General features: G+C 30.7%; 1 protein-coding gene across 7 annotated transcripts in view; it reads left to right on the top strand.

Annotated features, from left to right (window-relative positions):
• The window catches only part of LOC100875595 (uncharacterized), a 412,310-nt gene that overhangs the window by 222,785 nt on the left and 166,021 nt on the right, over window positions 1-23,504 (top strand). The window contains exon 1 of one of the 7 annotated variants that reach the window (XM_012281884.2): window positions 10,737-11,122. The exons of the other annotated variants lie outside the window; for them this stretch is intronic. The gene's annotated coding sequence lies outside the window, so the exon portion shown is untranslated. Of the gene's footprint in view, window positions 1-10,736; window positions 11,123-23,504 lie in introns of those variants that run through there. 7 annotated transcript variants of the gene reach the window in all.

The raw sequence follows: 23,504 nt of genomic DNA, 5'->3' as shown, positions 1-23,504 counted from the left end.
TGCAATCGCGTTTCGTTCACTTGACTAAGGTTTCGCTTAATGGACTGCAGTGGTACGAGAAATGTAAGAGTTTTTAATAAAAAAAGAAGTTGGAAATGTAAAGTTTTTTTTGAATAGAGTTGTGTATGTGAAAACTGAAAGTTTTTAGTGGTAAAAGGAATAAACGTGATTGGTTGCTGTCTTACAAATGAACGTAATATTTTAATTGTTAATTCATGCGTGCTACTCACTCCGTTCCTTGATAATATTAATTTTTCATATTTAAATTTTAATATTTAATATTCCACGTTTCGTATGTAAAATCGGTATTTCGAGATGTAATCATAATTGTGGATGCAATATTTTATCTACAGTATTAATGTAATTAAAATGTTTAATATTTTAAATGAGGAAATTTGCATTCTGCGTTCTCTTATAATACATAATTATTTGTACTTCATATTCCATATATTTTATTATTTGATACGTTAAATGAAAAACTTGGAAAATTTTATGTGCTTTTAATAATAACCCTTTTACCATATTAACCACAGGAGTAGAATTTTAAATTCTAATACTTAATATTTCATATAAAAGTAGTTGCAGCCTCATAGTAATAACTAATTTACACTTTAACAGTGATAATTACATTTTCATCCCATTTTACTGAAATATTTAATGCTTCCAATGAACTTCATTGCAATACAACTTTAGGCATAGTTAAATATTTATTGTTATATCATAATGATGAATGATTTCAATATTTTATAGTAACAACTGTAATTACATTATTTTTTTCTGAAACATTAAATTAATAATTTATAATAATTCCACGAATAAGTCTATCTTTTAGAATACATAATTTATATTCATACTTCATTGTAAATTAATTTACACTATCATAAATGAACAATATCAATATTTTATAGTAACAACCGTAATTACACTATTTTTACTGGAACCTTAAATTAATAAATTAAATTAAATTAAAATGAATTTGCAATAATTCATTGATTAAGTTTATATTTTATTACTTTTAATTTAAATTCATATTTTATTATGACTTCATTCATAATGATATAGTAAGTGAAAAATTTCAACATTTTCTAGTAGCAACTGTAGTTATACTATTAGTCCTGGAACATTTAATTAATGGTTTGTAATGATTTTGTGATCAAATCTATATTTTATTACTTGTAATTTATATTCATATTTTATTACGAATTAATGTATAGTGACATAAATGAAAAATTTTATAGTGACATTTATAATTACATTATTCTCTTTGCAACATGATTTGTAGTAAATTGTAAAATTTCATTATGAATTAATTCATAAATGTACATTTTACCGCACATTCACGTCTAATTCCAATAATTTCAGTTTTCGTCAAGAACGCATAAACTATCCAACGAAATATTTGGAATGGGAGTTGCACAACGTAGATCTCGTAACATGACTATTTCAAATAACTCGTTCATTACATGCTGTATGGAAAAATGTTTGAAACAAAAGTTACATAGTTTTCAATAATCGATTTATTGGTTGCTTTGCTTTTTCATCGAGATATGAAGGTTACGTTCCGTTTTTTAAATAGAACTGCATATACTCTGTTTTTCGCATTAATCGATTTACGGCTGTACTCTGTGTAAAAAAGTATAAAGGCGTGAAAATAGGAAAAGTCAATGGTTCGTGCGATATTTTAGGTTTAAAAATAAAATATTTTACACGCTCAATTCAACACATTTTTAGCAGATTCAACCATTTTTTTTTTTTTATGAAAAAGAATAAATATGTTAATTTTTCATTCTATGTGGGGGCAATATATAACAATTTTACACTTTCAATTAACTTACTATTAATCATATTTGAAATAATTACATATTGTCATCTGTTTAAATATTCACATTATTATATGAATGATTTGTGAGGGAAAAATAGTGAAGACTTCTTTTTGTATGTTTAATATATATTTAAAAATTAACAGATATAATTTAAATATTTAATTCGTTTTAGTCAATATATCAATGGAACATCTTTCTCAATCAAAACACTTCGTTCAACCCGCGGTAATCCCTGACTCTCACTTCTTTTAACATTCATACCAACCTATAAAATATCTCACTCATACCAACTTCACTCAGTCAGGACTCTTATCAACCCATTATGCTGTAAAAAAAACCACACATGATTTTTAGTAAAAACTAATAATAAATGCCTTTTTATGAGGTGGTTTGATACTTCTTCTTAGATAATGTGGATACAATATATTAATTAACTCTAACTATTTTTAATTAAACCCTTTTAGTTTATTTTTATGAAAATTTTTCTAGATTATGTAAAGAAAGCAGATCATGATTAAATATCGTAATTTTTGATAAAGCTTGTGTCGTACTGAGAGAAAACTCACTGATCATTATCATTAAGCAAACTATAAATAAATATAAAATAAATAAATCAGCTTTGTTAAGACACATTAACAAATAAAAATTGAGATTGTTACATCAAAATATTTAATAAAACAAAATGTGTAATAGAACTGTTCAAGATATCGTCAAATTGTAAGTGATAATTTACATAAACTATAGAAACATATTTTGCATTACTTATAAATTTCCTCCTATTTAATTTTGACATACACAAAAATAGAAATAACTAATAAAAATTTCGGTAAGATACCTCTAATAGTAGACATCAATTTCTTCCACAAGTATTTAAAATATTTTATTTCCTTCGAGTAAACATTTTCTAATTTATGTATCTACTTTTTCCGCTATTGAATAACACATTTCAGAAACTTTTCACATCGCTCGGCAGAGATTCTTATAAACGGCTAATCATAATACAGATAAAGTGTACAGCGTGACTCAATGTTTATATCCATTCAGCGAGCCATAACAAGAGATTGCGAGACAGCGATGAAGTAATACAAGAACCAGAGACGGCAAGGTAGTTCGATTATTTTCTCAATGTAAATTATTTTCCATCGCAGTGATTTTAAATCAGACCATGAATGACTTTCCCAATAGATCATTATATTTGCCTTGAAATACTCCATCAGAATTTAAATAAAAAAATATACCGTTTCATGTAAAAAAATGGCGATGACCTTCGTATATACAAAGCGCCTCCACTTGGACAAAAATTATTATGGCTATGTAATAGACCCCTTTGCATCATACAATTTTGGTTACACTAATTTTTCTGTGGGCTTCATAGATTCCAAAATATTTAAGAAGCTGACAGTTATTGTCCCACCCTGTATACTAGGGGATATCCAAAATATTTTTCAGTAAATAATCAATTTGGAGGACTGTAAAAATTAAGAACTGTAATATCAACTTACCCCATGATGAGGTAATTTGAAATATCTTAATTTCATTAAATAAATGTTCTGTAATTTATTTTGTGTGTATTTCTCTTTTACTTTTATTCAGAATATCAGAAGTTGTCCGAAATATATTTCAGCATACTTTTTATTGAATAATTATTTCGTACAAACATTGTAAAAATTAAAAATTGTGAAACTTTAACCCATGACTACTTAACCCTTGATAGGGTACATTGAGACATTTTGATTTCAGCACATAAACCTTGTCTAATTTATTTTGTGCCTGTTATTCTCGTATTTTTACTGAAAGCATACAAAGGATATCGAAAATACGTTTCAATATACATTTTGCTTAAATAACTAATGATTATAAAAATTAAAAACTGTGAAATCTTGCTCCACAGTAAAATAATTTTGAACATATTTTCCTCAGCTAAACAGTCTCTCTTCTTTTACATTTTTCACCAATTGTCATTCAGAATATCTATCAAAGAATGTCCAAATTTCAGCAAACTTTTCACTGAATACCGAATTCGAACAGGAATTATAAAAATTAAAAGCTGTAAAATCAACGTGCTGCATTCTTCTACAGTTATTTCACAGAAGAATAAAATATAAATTTGTCGAGTTATACCAAAGTTTCATAAAAACCGTCGTGTGTCAGTCGAGTGTAACTTCCCTTGTTAGATGCGCATTTCGTTCGGTCGGAAAAAGGCGGAAAAGAAGGAAAACTGTGCGCGACAGACGGACGATTCCAGTTAAAATTCAATCTGACGTCGTCGCCGTTTCTGCTCCCGTTGCATCTGTCGAACCAGGCTGCCTTCCTAGTAACGAAATCCAGAAAGAATCTCCAAATATTCTAGTATCTCATTGAAAATTCAACGAACTCGCGTGTACCAGTGTTCAATCCAGCTCGAAGCGCGAAAACGTTCAACGCTGCTCAGATTTCAATAGAATTCTAATTGTTTCGTTAATACGCCCAGCAATTCTCTACAATGACATTCATTTGCCTAAATTACTCCTTTCTTTCCGCAATTATTTCACGGCGGACCGAATTAACGCGTTCAAAATCGAATGAAATTTCGATGTCTGTCAACACGTTTCACGATGTTAGTTTTGTTTTCATTGTTTTATTTTCAAACGATATTTTTGTGTTTGCTTTTTACTTTATTGCAACGGCTTTATTTTTGGGAACCGATCGTGTGAAGTTTGTTCGATTTTTGGTATTGTTATTTACTCTTTGCCGAATTCTGTCGTAAATATTCTGTGTAAAATAGTGTACCGGTATTTTTCTTTAGAAATTTATTTGTAGCAGAATTAATGATATTGTTGAAAGCGTTTATTTTTTGTTTACAATTTTTTAATGTACCTTCACGGAATTGTTACATTATTTTTATTATATAACTTAATAATTATCAAGTTAAATGACTTTTTTAATTTAAAAAAATTATCCAAAGTACATGCATTTTTCAGAAATGAATACACAGGAAACTTTAATTAATGAAATTATTCAAAGCGTTTATTACTTTTAATTTTTACAATTTTTCAATGTACCTCCGGAGAATGTAGCAAATTTATATCTGTTTATCATTCAATATTTTTATTAAATGATTTAATAAATACCAAGTTAATTCAATTTGGTTAATTAAATAAAATTACACGCTGTACGCCAACTTGTTCAAAAATGAATACAAAACAAAGTTCGTGATTAACGACAGAATGAAAAGCGTTTATTATTTTATTATACCTTCGTGAAATGCAGCAAATACAGTTTTATCATTAAAAATGTTAATGACATATTAATAAACATATATTCGCTCATAATTTCCTTAAATCGATTATGCACTGTTCCATGCGGGTCAACCGTCTATGTATTCAAAAATTAAATTTCCATGCATAAGAACAAACTATTACATTTCCCAAACAAAGGGCGTAGCAAACAGAAGCTGAAATTTGGTTCTCGATCGATTTCTATGAAATTTCGAAGATACAGTTCCGCGTCAACAATTTTCATCCGCGTCAAATTGAAGTGGAACTAATCGATGATATTTTTCCTTCGTCCACGAGAACAATCACCAGCTCGTTGATTGCGTACAGTGATCGATGAATATCCTTGCTTTAGCGTTAGTTCCTCGCTAAAGCGCGCGATTCATCAAGCATTCCGCTCCGCGGCGATAAATTTTATAAAACGAATATAATAGAAGCTTCTCGTCCCGGTGTCGTCATCGAACAATTCGTCGCCGAATGAAAAATAACAAAACAAAATGGAAGAAATGCGATGGTGACACAGTTTCTGGACGAACGCATTAATATTAAATGCATGGCGGACAAATAAATCGTACTTGGTCAACGAGCGTGCAACCTGCACTCTTCCGAACAATTTAAATAATTCGTACGATAGCGAGCGCAGGGAGAGAGAGAGAGACCAGAAAGGATGAGAGTTGTTCCGATTCTCGGGAAATATTCATAACATTTAACACGCACCCCGTATTTCCGTTTAATTCGTGTCGACTGGTCGCACCAAAAGCGGATTAAAATATCTCAAGCTCGCCAACCACATAAACCAACGACGACACTTTTGTTGCTTCCCTGATAAATATTTCAACATACAAAAAATACTCTTTCCATTTTTATTTATATTTGCCGATCTATTAACTCTCCGTTGCGTGACTCTTTTTTAGAGAGAACCCCGTACAAATAATGATAACAGTGAAATAATAATGAACAAATTATTTTTATTATACAAATTTATTTCGTTCTTTACTGTGTCGTTTTTTCAGTTTTGGGAAGGAAATGAAAAAAAATAATTAGCAGAACAGTAGTAATGAACAAATGTTTTTTACTTTCATTATTTCTTCTATTTTACATTTTTGAAAGAAAAAAAAACTTTTGGACTGCTACAAGTGACATCTATTAATAAGAAAATAATTAGCAACATCTTTCTCCTTAAAATATTTATTTCACCCTATGTTGTATGACTTTTTCAATTTTATAAGAAGAAATACATTTTTGAACTCTTGTAAGTATCACCTGTTGACCAGAAAATTACAAATTTATGTTTTTTACTTAAAAAATTGAGATCACCCTTTGTTTCATGATTTTTTCAATGCTGAAAGAAAATTACACTTTTACAGCCTCACAAGAAATACCTATTAATATGAAGATAATTATTAATAAATGTTTTTTGTTAAAAAAATTTAGTTCAACTTGTATGATTTTTTCAACATTTCTCTTACAACTAATGTTAATAAGAAAATTATTATAAATAATCGTCCTTTATTGAAAAAAATTATTTGACCCATATTGTTTGATTTTTCAATACTGAATAAAAAAATTTTTTTTTGAAAAGTTGAACTTATTACGAGAATAATTAAAAATTTCTTATTAGAAATATTTATTTCACCCTTTTACAATTTTAACATTTCTAAAATTTCGAGTAATACCTATGAATACAGAAATAATAAACAATGATTTCCTACTAAAGAACACGTCATTTGTTGCGATTATCAGTATTACCATCGTTGTTACAATTACTTTAGAGTTTATATTCCTTCCAGATGATTATTAATCGATATACCGTGAAGTATCGGTGGAAAATACCGATCCTCGATATTATAACAGCTCACGGGGTTAATGCTGGATTAAGTATTCCCCTTTTGATTGAAATCGGTCGAATCTGCCGCAACCGAATAAATAAGCCGATGGCGGAATCGCGTGTGCAAACGAAAATTATATACGACACACAGAGTATTACCGTAATATGAATTTAAACACGTTGGATATTAACGGTTCGACCCGTCGAAAATTCGCTCCCAGTTAAATACGACTTGGCCATTGTGTTTGTAAAGTTGTTAATTATAGACGGTGGATTAACCAGCGGATAAAACGTCGGGGTCGACATAGTCGGCGGACTAGATAATTCATAGAATTATTTAACGAACACGAACGACCTTTCTGCACAAAGTGCTTTCCTCCAAACGATTGCGCTACATTATCGTGTTAAAAAAAGGATGGTAAAAATCAATGAAATATTTGATGGAACATTTAATTCGAATAGGAGCCGGTAATCGTTCGGTCACGGTACTATGATCTTCCTTCCTGTCCTTCCAATGGTTCTGGATTTTCATCAGCATCCCGTGGACTGTACATTTCCGGCGAGCCCTCATTGTCCCTACGTTTAACGTGGACAAAACAACGAGTCAAGCTTTCCACCATTCTTGCCCGCCTAAAATCAGTTTCTAAACGTTCCTCCACCCCTGTGTCGAATCTGCTCTTGGTCGCATTATTCATTGTTCTCCCTTGACCGTTCAACGTTCCCCATTATCCTGCGAAACGGTCTCGTTCTGTTCGATGGGCAACGACTATGGCGACGACCTCCCTATATGAACGAAAAATAACATTATCTTTTGTTACGCTTTTCAATAAATTACTCTTCATTTTTCAGGACATTTTTAATTCGATTATTGCCGTATGTAGTGAAGGTCCTCAGACGATCTGCATTTGTTCGTTTGTCTGTTTTTCTGTACGCTACGAAACGCAATTTTGGATCTTTTGTCTTGAAATTTTGAGGGTACACTCGTGAGACACCCTTTTGCTGTATACAGTTTGGCGGCGATCTGACGATAGGAACCTGTCATCGACGTCGATCGTCGAATCAATATGAAACAGTGTTTTGGTATCGTTTTCGATAATTTTTGACACATAATCGACTGGAAACACGTTAAAAGCACTATAACTCATCGTTGGCGACAATACTTGGTCGTCCTTGATGTCGGTCGTCGTGAAATCAAGAGTAATCGTGTTTGGTATCGTTTTCGATAGTTCCATACAAGTTTAATCGTTTGGAACGACTTTAAAACCTCTGCACCTGATTCTTGTTCTAGCTATATGTTTACAGTAGCTACTCGAAATATTAAATATACGAATTTGAGGCACGTGGTCTGTATATCCTCTAGTTGTAATTTTGTTGTTACATTTTTATAAAACTTCTTATGGTTTTGGGTAGTAAATTGCATATTTGTTTGGCGTGTATTGATGCAGCTGTGTTTTATAGGCTGATCAGTGTACGTTTATTGGCAGTCATTACAAATTATAGTAGATGTGATCGTGTAGTGCTTTCAAATTGCAGATTTATAAATTTATGTACTTTTGAAGTTTGGGTAATTAATTTGGTAAGTAATTAATTTGGAAATGTGTAGTAGGTGATTAGGTAATTTGGAGATTTGGGAATTAGGTACTTTCGAAGTTTGGGAAGTAGGTGATTAGTTAATTTGGAAATTCGAGCACTAGGTAATTAGGCAATTTGGAGATTCAGAAATTGGTGAAATAAGGAATTTTGAAATTTAAAAATTTGGTATCTCCAAGAAATTTACAAATCCGTAGGAATTTAAAAATTTATGCTCTCGAAAATTTGCAAATTAAAAAATTCACAAATTTTGGAATTTGATTTGGAAATTTGGAATTAGGTCATTTGAAAATTTAGAAAATTACGTCTAAACATAAAAATTTAGAAATTTGGCAAATTAGACTACTGAGAATTTGAAAATTGAACAAATTTAACTACTAAAAATTTGAAAATTGAACAAATTTAACTACTAAAAATTTGAAAATTGAACAAATTTAACTACTAAAAATTTGAAAATTGAACAAATTTAACTATTAAAAATAAAAAATTGAAAAGTTTGACAAATCAAACTACTGAAAATTGAAACTTAAAAAATTTGACAAATTAACCCAGCGGAAATTAACAAATGTTACAATTTAGAAATTTATAAACTGAAAAATGTAGAATTTACAAATCTTCACATTTCAAAATATAAAAATTTGCAGATTTTAAACCATGTAGCTGGCATTTGAAGAAATTCAATCTCCATACTTATCCCAACTTGAAAAACTCGTCGGTACATGTAATAGTAAGAAAATTTAAAGTAGGTATTGATTTTTTTCAATCGGTACCGTATGAAGACGCCTTAAGTACGATCCTCGGCATCGTGAGATGGATACGGTTGTCGTTGGATGAAACGAAAAATTGGTTTTCAGTTAAATTACGACAGTGTCGTGATTCATGCACGACGACGGAAGGAAGCGGATGTCGGTGGAGGGGTTTTCAAAATGTAAACGGATCTTATCTTGGTCGATGAAGCACGCTGTTCGATATTCCGATACCGGCGCCATCAGCCACTACCTCCAAGGATATCGAGCCTGGCATAATGGAATTCCTCGTTATATAAATTTCGATGCACATTTTTCTGCCACCCATCGATCTCGCCAACCTTCCATTTTCCAAGCTTTTCTCTTTTAAAGTCGACGTATGTTCCAGACTTCTTTCATCCTTCCTCCTTCCATCCTTTCGCCATCCTACTCGTTTCGCTGCAATTTGCATCGTTTTTTTCTGCGAAATCCATCGATAACTGTGAATCTGCGTCATGTTGCTGAGGCTGAATTTTTATTTTAGTTTTCTTCATTTTCTGAGACCTGTCAAAATTTAAACACCTTACATGAAGCAGGTGTGGAAATATGGAAATTTCTTTCACGAATTTATTTCCGAGCTGATAATAGATATGCAGCTTTTTATAGTGTTAAATTTTGACAGATATTTGGGTCATAATTTTTTGCTTTGAATTTGTTATATGAAAAATAAAAGATTATTACATATAGTAATTTATTTTTCATCCTTGATAATTTGCACTTTCATTTCAATAATTGGAGAAATTAGGTAATTTTTGGATATGTATATTTGAGATTGATAAATTTATAAACTTGTATATTTGGTATTTATAAATTTGTAAATTTGGTGATTTAAAATTTTAGGAGTAGAAAATTTTGGATATTGGGAATTTTATATTTCGACTTTAGAACTTTAAGAATTTTGCGTTTGAAAAATTGGGAAATATAAATATTCGAATAATTGAAATAAGAGAAATTCAGAAAGTTTGAGAAGTTTTGAAATTTAGGAATTTGAGAATTTGGAGTCTTGCTCTGTAATAAAAATTATTAATATGTGGACAATGTGTCATAAATATTAATATTATAATTATTATTATTACATGTGTGACCTATCATAAATATCTACATATACTCTAAATACAATTATATATCAAGTATCAGTATTATTATTATGTGTAATTTATCATAAACATCAATATTACAAATATATTACGTATCTGTAACCTACGCTAAAATAACCTAACCTAACGTAACCTATAATAAATACTTTATATTATAAATAAACATAGATCATATTTACGATAGGTTATAATAATAGTATTTATAGTATTAAAATATAAAGAATATAAGAATAGTGAGTTTCTTGAAAGTAGTATGGCGCATAGTTTCGTTCGCTTGAATAATCGATAGATCGATCATGGTCGATACATAGCGTCGACAGATGGCGCCACCGTCGAGCGATCACGTTGCATCTTGCATCCTTGCACCGATGTGCAGTCCGCCATGGACCGTTTACGTGAGATGTAATCGCGTAAAGCTGCATTTCTTCTTTCGTTTTAATAAATTCGTTCGTTTTCGTGTATTTCCGTTGCGCGTCGGACAGTTCACGATCGTTGTCGCGACGGTGTCGTGAGTTCCGAAGAATGTTACGAAGTACGTACGAGTAAAGCCGATTAGAACACGCGAACGATGACAGCAGTTAGTCGTGTCTCGTACCTCGAAGTGTGAGGTACAGTTTTACAGTGCTTCTTCTGTTCCTCGACAGGTTCGGTTATTTCGAGTGAGAGTGGATAATGAGTGTTGTGGAACTGCTGAATGAGTGTTTTCTGCGGCTAGTGATATTCATCGATCTTCGAACTGCTCACGGTGAGTGTTTTCATTTAAATTATGTAATTAATAGCGGAATTGTGGCGTTATTTATTCGAACGTCGTAATTGAGAATTCAACACGTTCAATGCTGTAATTCGAGCGACTGATTATATTATTAAATTATTTGCTGAAGACATGACTTGACAGTTTGTGTTAGTAGTACTGTTGAGGCAATTACTCTTTCTTTTTTGAATTGTTTCAATTTATTGGATTTGCGGCGCTCGTGGCAGTCACGTGTTAAAACTTTTCAATGGCGGATGTTATGATTTTAGCAGTACGTACGTCTTGCCAGTTTTATCGCTTTTGTATTTTTACGTTTCTTTATTTATGTGAGTAAGATGTGGTAAGCTTGTACATAGTTGAAATTTTCTGAATTTTTTTTTCGGAAAATTATAATTTTGTGGACATATTTTATTAGAGCAAAAATAGTAAAGTTAAATAAGCACAAAATGTTATATGGGATGTTCAAAAAAGTTTTGCGGAAGTTTTAAAGATGTGTAAATAAAATAAATACTTGATACTCAGAGATTCATAAATTTACTATAATTTCATATTTTTCGTATAGAGGTTTGGATTAAAAATTTTATTATAACTTTTTAGGAATCTTGTTATTAGAGTTAAATAATTTTTGGAATCACTTAAAATAATATTCTACTTGCTTCATAGTAAGATACTTTATAATAAAGTTTAGTCTTAGTTTTCTTTTTAACACTGCATTCATTACAATAGCTCGCGAATTTTAAAAGTTATTATGCTATTTTCCATTACAAAATGAGTTCCAAAGAAAAACTATTATTCTTGACGCAAAACAGTGTCACGACACAGTAAGCACGTTCTATTCAATATAATTAGTACTTATTCTCACTGACATGGTTTACTACAGTTCTTTTGTTATTGCTTTGTATGCAACACGTTAGCGCGCCAAATTCAAAAATTACTTAAACAAAAGATATACTTTTCACGACGGAATATGTTTTAGAAAAATTACTGTCGTTATTAATGAAAAATAACTACACAACAGGTTTAATAAACATATTCTATTTAATACAACCACTGTTATTTCTCCCAAACAAAATTTAGCATATTTTCTTTCATTAACACTGTATATATAGTACAATAACGCGCCAAATTAAAAAATGACTTAAACAGAAGATGTATTTTTCTTAACAGAATATGTTTTAGAGAAATTACTGTCGTTTTTAATGAACAATAACAACGCCCCAGGTTTAATAAACATGTTCTATTTAATATAAGTACTATTATTTCTCACGATCATTATTAATTGTTATTTCTCAAAAATTTCATTGGTAAAAGATATATATTCAATAAAGAATAAATTCTATGGAAAACATTGTCACTAATGGAAATTATGAATGTTTAACGAACGACCACATTTCTCTAAAATCAATAATTCCAATAGAAAAGCAATAAAATCATGAAAGAACCTAAAGTTACAAAACCAAACATCTGTCTCCATTGTACGCTAGTACACAACCAGCTCAAAGAATTACAAGAAAAATGGAACCGAAATAACTGTATATACACAGCAGATCCAATTTCAGCCCTGTTGATTATTCTTTCTCGCCTCTGTATCTCTTTCTCTTCTCCCATCTTGTGAATTCTACTCACTTTTTAATGGGCCGGTGTACAGGACAAGGTATTCTTAAAACGACCCCGTTGTAAATACTTCAAACTTGCCTGAAGTTATGTATCTGACCCGAAGGCTGGTTTGTCACCTTTCCCTTCTTTTTGTCCAATTGACTTCTGGGCAAAGAAATCGATGCCTGCTGTGAAGATTCTTTTGTAGAAGAAAAAGGAATCAGCAGATGGGAGTCGGGTTTGAGCCTTCAGTGGACAACTGCTTTCACCGATTCCATGCTGGTGTAGGATCGTCTTTTTTTTCCTTCATTTTTGGTGTATTCAAAACCACTATGAGGCCATCACACGCCTGAACTAACAGGATTTTGTCGTTCTCGGTTACGAAATTTGGTATTTGAAATGCGACTGAGAATTTGGGACGGGTGATTGGACTTTGCTGCGTGATTTAATAATTATCCGCGTTTCTGGATTATTTGGTGGGTGAAATTAAATAATTAATGAAATTGGATGTTGGAATGTGAAAATTTTATATAGAGAATGATGCTTATTGTAATATTGTAGCGTGATGGTATGACAGTAAAATGGTACAATAGATCAATAGTGAAATAATAAAAAGCAGAATATTAAAACAGCAGCGCAAAGATAGTAAAATAAAACAAGAAAATTTTCATTAAAACAAGTATCAATTCTGAATAGTAATCTATGAAAATAATATTTGGGAGATGTAAACGATATAAAATACGAAATGAAATTTTCTCGATGTCCATGGTTCTGATTTTATAATACAATAGACTTAACTAAAACGTTATACATAAAAGTATGTATAATAGTTCATTAAACTTGATAAACTTCCAAATAACATAAATAGACAAAGAGTACTTAATTTAAGAGAGCGGCATGTTATGAAGAATATAATAAAGCTGCAGTAAAAACTTGGGATACAGGTTGAGAAAAAAAATAGAACGATTAAGGCTCGAGTTAGAGGCAGAGGATGGGGATGGCTAATAAACTGAAGCTAAGGAGAGATCATGATGGGAAAAGATGAGCGAGGTGAAGAGCAGAAGAGACGAGTGCATCATCAGACAGCTGCAAAAAGAAGCGAACGCAAAGGCACGAGGGCAAAAGCCACTTGTGAAAATGGCAAGAAGAAAAAGAATCGATGATCCAGATATTGGACTGGGATTCGAATTCAAATGATTGCTCTTGTTTTAACCTTTGCTCGGCAAACGACCATTTTATGGTTTATGCTAATTTCTGAACGATTATTTTCACCCTCGGAAATCGCACATGTACTCGGTTCGGTTAACATTATTTCGATTTTCGTAGTATTTTAAATAACGTGGAGCACAGATTATAAAAACATATTATAGAATTTTTTGGACATTTGTAGTTCTGTTCTTTTAACTTTGTTTTTAATATTTTTAGTAATATTCTTTTCTATATTCCTTTTTGCTATTATTATTCTGTTTTATTCCTTTTAATATATTAAGGAATAATTGCAATTATAATTTTGTAATTGATCGATTATAATTGTAATTGTTGCAATTTTATTGCGGTGATGGTTTCATTATATTTTTCTCCTAATGATGACTATTTCTTAATATCAATTCTAATAATGTAATGTAAAGCGTGTTATGAAATTGTAGAAGCTTTTTGGATATATTAATCCTCTTATTTTGACTGTTATTTCTATCACATTTAAAAAAATAGTTACAATCATAATGATTAAAATTTATTAATTTTTTTGTGGTTGTTATTATTGTAATTTTATTATACTGCTGTTTTATTATAGCATTTCATTCATAACGATGAAATGATTTTAAGTCAATGTCTCTTACATTAGGTTCGATAAAGCGATCATGAAAAATCCTAGTAGTCGAATATCAATTTCAAAATTGAAATTTATTGAGAATCATCAGTCTTCCGTGTCGAGTTATGAAAATTGTTATAAAAAATGGTGTTTGATGTTAGATTGACTGTAGTTTTCGACGGCAATGAAAGGGTTAAGGTCGAAAAACGTAGATGTGTGGCAGAAGGTGGTAAACGATGCGAAGTTTCGCGTGAAACGAGTTCTGGACGAAGAGCACTTGAGTTTTTCTCACGTGTGACACACGCCGACCATATTTTTCACTTTCCAGGCCGCCGATTAATTTTTTTCCCTCTCACCTTCCGCCAAGAGTTCTGTAACGTTCGGTTTTTTTCCTTAACCGGAAGCTTTTCACCCGAAGCGACCGACCGTTTCCACGACGCCAGATTTCCCCGATATCTCGATAAATTTTCCTGACAAAGCTTTGCTATTTTATGGTCGACCAACGGTTTTGCTACGAACGAGGAAGCACGCTTAAGAACGAGTCCGGGGATAAAAAAAAGACGGGAAACGAAGAAGATTTTCCATGATTAATCTTCGTTTCTTCTGTCCGTTGTACCTTCTTTTAAATCCTTTGAAGCGTATCATATCCTCCGATCGCATGATTTCCCGGCTACTCTCTTTGTCTTTTGTATTATACATAAGCTATTAATTATTTATAAGCGTACCAGCTACTTGAAACTTTGCCTCTATCCTCCAGTAATATGATTTATCCGTAGAGATGATCTTCTTCATCACCTTATCTAACTTTTATTTCGTGAACTTGGGTATAGTAGACTCTCGTTATATTGCCAAAAATTATAGTTGCATAAACGGGATTTTTTATCGATAATTTAAAGCTTACATATCTTGGATTATTGATATTTTTAACGTGTTATGATTAATGGTCATAAGTAGTGTTATATTTCAAATCAATTGCTAAATTTGTAATGTAAAAAGTCTAAGATAAATTCATGACAGAAAAGTGTTACAAAATACCATTTATGATACATCAATTTAAAGCTTAAACCATAACGAAATTTTGGATACAAATGCACCCTTCGTATTCCTAATACAAAATGGCTGAGGCCCAATGACAGTAAATAGTGTAATGTATTGTATACATACGATCCAATTTCGAAACGTGAAAGTCTAGGATAAATTCATGACAGAAAAGTATTACAAAATACCACTTATGGTACATCAATTTAAAGCTTATACCATAACGAAATTTTGGATACAAATGCACCCTTCGTATTCCTAATAAAAAATGGCTGATGACCAATGACAGTAAATAGTGTAATGTATTGTATATGTACATACCATCCAATTTCGAAACATGATAGTCTAGGATAAATTCATGACAGAAAAGTATTGCAAAACCCCACTTATGACATATAAATTTAAAGCTTAAACCTTTACAAAAGTGACCATACTAAAGCACCATTAATATTCTGAACATAAAATACCTACTGACCGCTTAGAGTGAATAGTGTTATATTACACACGTGCTGTTTAATTTCGAAACATAAAGATCTAACATAATTTCATGACAGAAAAGTATCGCAAAATACCACTTATGGCACATCAATTTCAAGCTCAAATATCATAGAAAAAAACTACGTAAACGTTTTATAGATGTTCTCTATACAAAATATCTGCTCTTCGAAATGAACAGTGAATCAAACATTTTACTGTTTATTATTCTCCATTAACAAGTAATACTTTAAAAATCGTTTTAAAAAATTGTTTTAATACAAATGTTTGTAGAATTCAAAAATTGCAAATGGGTACAACAATAGCGCAATTGTTTTGTGAAATACTTGTTGAACAATACAACGATTAATCAAGCTGAATTGCAGTTAGAATTTGATGAAAATAATGTTCAGTCGTTAGACAATTGTCAAGTTTCCTGGCAATAATTCGAACAGCAAATTCTTGCATGGAGGATTTAAAACATTAACGCCGATGTAACAATTTAAGGTGTACAAAAGAGCAATCCAGCACAATTATGCGCCAAGAGAACGCCGCGTGTCGACGAACGAGAAAATAGAGGCGAATTTTAACGCGAATTGGAGTCGACAGAGGAGCGAAAATTAATCCCCGAGAAACTCTGTTCCATCGAGCTTCGACATTTTCCATGACGAGATAAAAATCACACGGTCGATAGCTATGACGAATAAATTAGAGAAACACGAAATAAACGGCGTTGAACGTATTTCAGTCGACTGTTATCAAGGAAAATATTTTAAAAAATGAAATACAATTACAATATGAAGTAGAAGTACAATATTTTATATCAATAATGTAGAATAAGAAGATAAAGTTTATTTAAAAACAATGACGTCTATTAATAAATGTAAGAAATACTAAAATGAAATGAACAAAATAAACAGTCATAGCTTTCAATGACTTTAACAAGAGTAGTAATGTTACTGTAAAAATTTAAAAATTATTTTATAAAATATTTTACGATGCTCTGTCTTATGAAATCGTCTTAGACTTTTTAGAATGAAAAATTGGATAATGGATATTGTATTTCAACAGCACTGTTATAATTAATCACTAATTAGTTTATATTAAAAATAGTAATGGTTCGTTTATATGTTTATTTTCATCAAGGTTTAAGCTTTAAATTTATACGTCATATGTGACATTTTACAATACTTTTCTGTCATGAAATTATCTTAGAATTTTTACATTTCGAAATTGTACAACTAATATGAAGAACAGTAGCATTACTTGCTATAATCGCCCACTAGTCATTATATATTAAAAATATCGATGGTGCATTTATGCTATCGTTTTCTTCATTCTCTAAACTTTCATTTGATATATCATAAGTGGTATTTTGTGATACTTTTCTGTCATGAAATCCTCTTAGACTTTTTAGGCTTAGAGATTGCATAGTTGCTGCATAATAGCAGACCACTGTTTGATACAACTAGAAATTGATCATTTCAAATTAAGAATATTAATGGTGCACTTATACAGGCATTTTCGTTAAGGTTTAAGCTTTAAGTTGGTGTGTCATGAATAATATTTTACTATAATTTTCTGTCATGAAATTCTATTGGAACTTACATATTTTAAATTTGGACAGATGACATGTGCAATAGTGTTCACTATGATTGACTACTAGCCATGTTATGTTAATAACATCAACGGTGCGTTTATACACTTATTTTCTTCATTCCTTAAGCTTTAATTTGATGTATCATAAGTGATATTTTGTGACACTTTTCTGTCATGAAATTTTCTTAGACTTTTTGTATTGAAAAATTGTATAGTTGATATGTAATATAACATCACTACTTGGTATAACTAAATACCAGCCATTTTATATTAGAAATATTAATGGTGCACTTACATAGATATTTTCGTTAGTCTTCAACCTTTACATTGATGTAGCATAAGTGATATTTTGTTATACTTTTCTGTCATGAAATCGCGTCAGACATTTTACATTTCAAAATCAGCTGTTTGGTTTACTACAACTTAAGAATTTCTAATACACAATTTTACAAATATTTACAATATCGATAAAGCATTTATACAATCAATTTCAGCAAATCTTAAGCTTTAAATTGATGTGCAGTAAGTGTGACTTTTAAATGAAATCATGACATTATTCATTAAGAATTCAGAATTGATGAACAGTCTCACCTTCAGCAATAACAGAGTCGAATATTAAAAATACAATTTTCCTTTTGAACTAAATTTATCGTTGGCAATATTACACGATAATGATATTCAAGCAATCGGATTATTCTTGCAATAATGATTGTAACAAGTTAATCGTGGGCTGTCTCCTTTATTTTCTCTCTCGCTCTATCTTCAGCTCGCGTTCCCTCTCGTTTGAATTACAAAAGTCGCGCGGATTAGACGATCCGCTTAATTTCAGAATATAATATATTATTCATACCCTTATCTGCATACCCCTTGGCGCAGCTATCCCCGGATAGAAAATACGCTACAAGATGCAAATGTAATTTATGCTCGCCAGCATCGCAGCCCCATAGCCACATCGTCGAGTTATTTCGTGTAACCACGTGCGCGTCGAATAGAATCGTCTCGTTAAACCGAACATCGATACACTTCGTAATCGTTTCTTCGATGATTTTCATCCCGACGAGCTTGAACGCGCCGTCAATTGCGAAAATAAAAGAAAACGATTTTCACCGTTATTTCTGGCTTCTCTCTTCTCTCCACTTCGTTCCTATCAAACGGCTATTTTCGAGTCCACCGAGCTGTACGCGAGATTCATTATTGCTTTTCCCTTTGTTCCCTCTGAAATCGCGTGTCTCTTGATTACTTTAACGTTCGTTCACGATACGGAAGTGAAGATTGGAAAAAGGAAGGATTCAGAGAAGATCGCACAGTTTCGGCTCTGTTTAAAAGGAGGAAACATTTTAGTTTCATGGATGCTGAAATACGGATACTTCTGAACTATAGTCTTAGCTATTCTACTGTAACATTGTAATAAATTGTTATTTATTTAGTCATTTAATAAATATATATTTACGGTGTAGTCATTGATTTATGTAATGTTTCATACAGTATGCACTATGCATAATTCACCATGTTTTCTCATACTAGAAGTACCAACCAATTGAAGGAAACATTTTACAATTTCATGGATATAAGTTTGCAAATGCAGATATTAAGATATATGAAAATTTGTAAATGTAGGAAATTAATTTTATGAAATTACAAATATGAAAACCTGAGGTAGAAAAATTCGAATAATCGAAATGTTGAAAAATTTAAAAATACAATTTTGAAAGATTTGAAAATTTAAAAATGACAAAACATAAGGAAGTTAAAGAAATTCGAATGGTCGAAGAATTGAAAATTAAAAAAGGAATATTGAAAGATTTGAAAACTTCAAAAATAGAATATTGAAAAGTTGAAAATTTCAAAATTGAGATATGGGAAAATTGAAAATTTCAAAATTGGGATATTGGAAAATTGAAAAATTCAAAGTTAGGATATTGGAAATTTGGAAATTTCAAAATTGGGATATTGGAAATTTCAAAATTTCAAAATTGGGATGTGGGAAATTTGAAAATTGCAGAATTGGAATATTGAAAATTTGAAAATTTGAAAATTTGAAAATTTGAAAATTTGAAAATTAGGATATTGGAAATTTGAAAATTTGAAAATTAGGATATTGGAAATTTGAAAATTTCAAAATTGGGATATTGGAAATTTGAAAATTTCCAAATTTGGATATTGGAAATTTCAAAATTTCAAAATTGGGATGTGGGAAATTTCAAAATTTCAAAATTGGGATGTGGGAAATTTGAAAATTTCAAAATTGGGATATTGGAAATTTGGAAATTTGAAAATTAGGATATTGGAAATTTGAAAATTTGAAAATTAGGATATTGGAAATTTGAAAATTTCAAAATTGGGATATTGGAAATTTGAAAATTTCCAAATTTGGATATTGGAAATTTCAAAATTTCAAAATTGGGATGTGGGAAATTTCAAAATTTCAAAATTGGGATGTGGGAAATTTGAAAATTTCAAAATTGGGATATTGGAAATTTGGAAATTTCAAAATTGGGATATTGGAAATTTAAAAATTTGAATATTGGGATGTGGGAAATTTGAAAATAATAAAATTGTGATATTGGAAATTTGAAAATTTGAAAAATAGAATATTGAAAATTTGAAAATTTGAAAAATGGAATATTGAAAATTTGAAAATTTCAGAATTGGAATATTGAAAATTTGAAAATTTGAAAATTAGGATATTGGAAATTTGAAAGTTTCAAAAATAGAATATTGAATATTTCAAAAATAGAATATTGAAAATTTTAAAAATAGAATATCGAAAGATTCAAAAATAAAAAAATTCTATAGCTTAAAAATTTCAAAATGTTCGCATAATTCTATCTAATCATGGTATTTCACATTGGAGGAATTTACCTCTGTCCTTTTTAAAACTCCACTGAAAAGCGATACATTCCATTTTTCTCGCAATCTTTCTCCCCGATCGTTCATATTCAGTTCAGTAAAACATTCACTAGTATGAATACTTCGTTACAAAAATACGCGTTAATTCCATGCTTGCCCTGCATTCCTGTTGAATCGATCCAGCAGGAGTAGATTTCATCCCTTATATTTTTCTCTGGTCCCCATATTCAACCCATCAAACGTGTTTTCTCTTCATGTTCGAACGATTTCAAATTCAAGCATCGCAGATCATGACGTAGTGAAAAAGCTCCGCGTTAATTAATTCGTAATTAAACAGAGCCGCGTGATATTGGGATATCAAAATTTCTTTTAATACGTCGAGAATTCCCCAGGGGAATGTTATCGAGTTATCGTGCCATTTTCTTTTTGCGCAATGGAAAATCGAATTTCGGTTAATTGGTACAGATAGGTTAAGGTTTAATATATATTTAAAAAGTTCTGTTAATTGCAATTCAACGCTTGGTATTTTGCCATTCATGTTCGATAGAAGTATAATTGCGTTTTAATTAGTTTGCTGCACTCTTTAGCTATTATATTATTATACAGTAATAGATTGCGGTAGCATATTGATGCATTGTTTTATCTATTTGAATAATGACACTAATTTAGGGACATTGTGTTTAACTTTTACATGCAATCATTTTCGAGAACTATGTTAGCATGTGTATAGGTAATAGATGATGGTGGTACATAGGTGTTTGTATGTACTTGGCTTACTTTATTTGTTTATTATTTTACTGCTTTACTAGTTTGCTATTTTACTGTATCACTATTTTATGATTTCATTATTTTATTATTATAATATTTTGTTACTTTACTATTCTACTATTCTACTATTTCACTGTTCCACGCTTCTACTATTTCACTGTTCCACGCTTCTACTATTCCACGATTCCACTATTCCACTATTCTACTATTTCACTATTCTACTATTCCACTATTCTATCATTTCACTATTCTACTATTTTACTATTTTATTATTTTTACTGTTTTACTATTTTACTATTTTATTATTTTACTGTTTTACTGTTTTACTATTTTACTATTCTACTATTTTACTCTTCTATTGTTCTACTATTCCACTATTCTGTAAATCCATTATTCCACTATTCAGCCTTTCTACTATTCCATTACACTACTATTTCACAATTTTACTATCCCACTAATCTAGTGTTCTACTATTCTACAATTCTACTATTTCATTACTTCATTATTCCATTAGTCAATTATTCTACTAATCCAATACTGCACTGTTCTATTATTTTACCATTTTTCTACTCCACCATTTTACAATTTCATTATTCTATTATACCTCTTTTCTACTATTTCATTACTCCATTATTCCATTATTGCATTATTCTGTTATTTTACTATTTTACTACTCTCCTGTTCTAACTACTCTACCATTCCACTATTCTACCATTTTTCTTCAAAACTATTTTACTATTTTACTAATCTACTATATTATGGCTCTGCCATTTTGTTACCTTACTATTTTATCATATCACTATTGTGTTGTTGTATTACTGTATTGTTCTACTATTTTCCTATTGTATTATTTCACTATTTAATCTATTTTACTATCGTACTCTTTTGCTATTATTCTGTTAACCTATTTTATTATCACAATACTTCACGAATCTACTACTATATCGTTTTTACTATACAGTTTTTTCACTACTCAGCTTGTTATGTTTCTTCACTGCCTATCCTCTGCAATTATTTTAAACATTAGAACTACTAACATTAATGGCTCGTTTATCGAAGAATGAAAAATAAAATGAAAAGGGAAATAAATAAATACTAAAGTATCAAGTAACATATAGAACTAGTTTTTACTTCAACAAAATATGACAGACAGTTCCATAAAATCACGACAATAAAATTTTGTAATATAAAATGAAAAATCTGAAACCAGTCATTTTGACTGGTTGGTAGTTCTAGTGTTAATCTCACACAGTATTCAAAACATAATTTGTTCTTAATTTCTTTGAACACCCTTTTATTTTTCAAAAATATTCTTACTCAAATACATTATACTAACATATTACAAAATATTCATTATAAATAACGTCCTTATGCACTACCACGAAAGTAGCTAATTTAATTCGTATTTCTGCAGCGGACATTTCGAAATACGTATCACTGCCGATGAAAGTTCACGTGGTATCTCTTGAATAACAGATCTCTATTAATTATCTTTCAAAACTGTCCCCAAGATAATGGCGGCGAGAAAAAGTGGAAATTTCCGTCGATTAATTCCCGTTCCCAGTTCCTCTATAGTTCGCGTGAATCGTTTTCAAGTCCGTCGAGGCATATTATACCCTCTCGAATCATCGTTCTTCTTCACCTCCTCCCTTTCGTACACTCCCTCGTTCGGCGATCCTCGAAATTCGTTATAACCGTGCAGGGAAACGGAGAAAAAGGGACAGGGAGAAAGAGACAGAGTCTGGAACCACACAACCGTAACTCGCCTGAACATTGTGTGTACGGTCGGAGAGCAAAGAGAGGAGAAACGGAAAGGAACGCTTTAGCGTTTCGTCAAAATCGAATTTACAGGATGAGTGTTTCTCTGTGGAATCATGGCGGTTAAACGTTCGATGTGATATCTTTCTCTTGCCTTTTTATGATATTGTTCTTTAATACTTTCGTCACGATTGTTTCTACCGGAAATTGATCGATTATGTAGATTTTAGATAATTGCCTTCTTTAATATTTAAATGTGGATTATGTTATTTTGATCTCAAAATTTTATTTGTTACAGAATGTTTCTTAGTTAGCAGGAAATTTGGGAAAGTTGGAGATATAGGAAAAGGGTTTTGAAAATTTAATAAAATAGAAGGTTTAATAAATTTGACGATTTTAAAAGTTACAATTTTGGTCATTTATAGGTTTATTGAAATGGAACGTGCAAATATAGGAATTATATTGAATTTAAAGATTTAAAAA

The sequence above is a fragment of the Megachile rotundata genome, chromosome 4, assembly GCF_050947335.1.
Source record: "Megachile rotundata isolate GNS110a chromosome 4, iyMegRotu1, whole genome shotgun sequence".
Lineage (NCBI taxonomy): Eukaryota > Metazoa > Arthropoda > Insecta > Hymenoptera > Megachilidae > Megachile > Megachile rotundata.
Note: the sequence above shows the minus strand (reverse complement) of the source record. Positions and strands in the feature narration are given on the sequence as shown.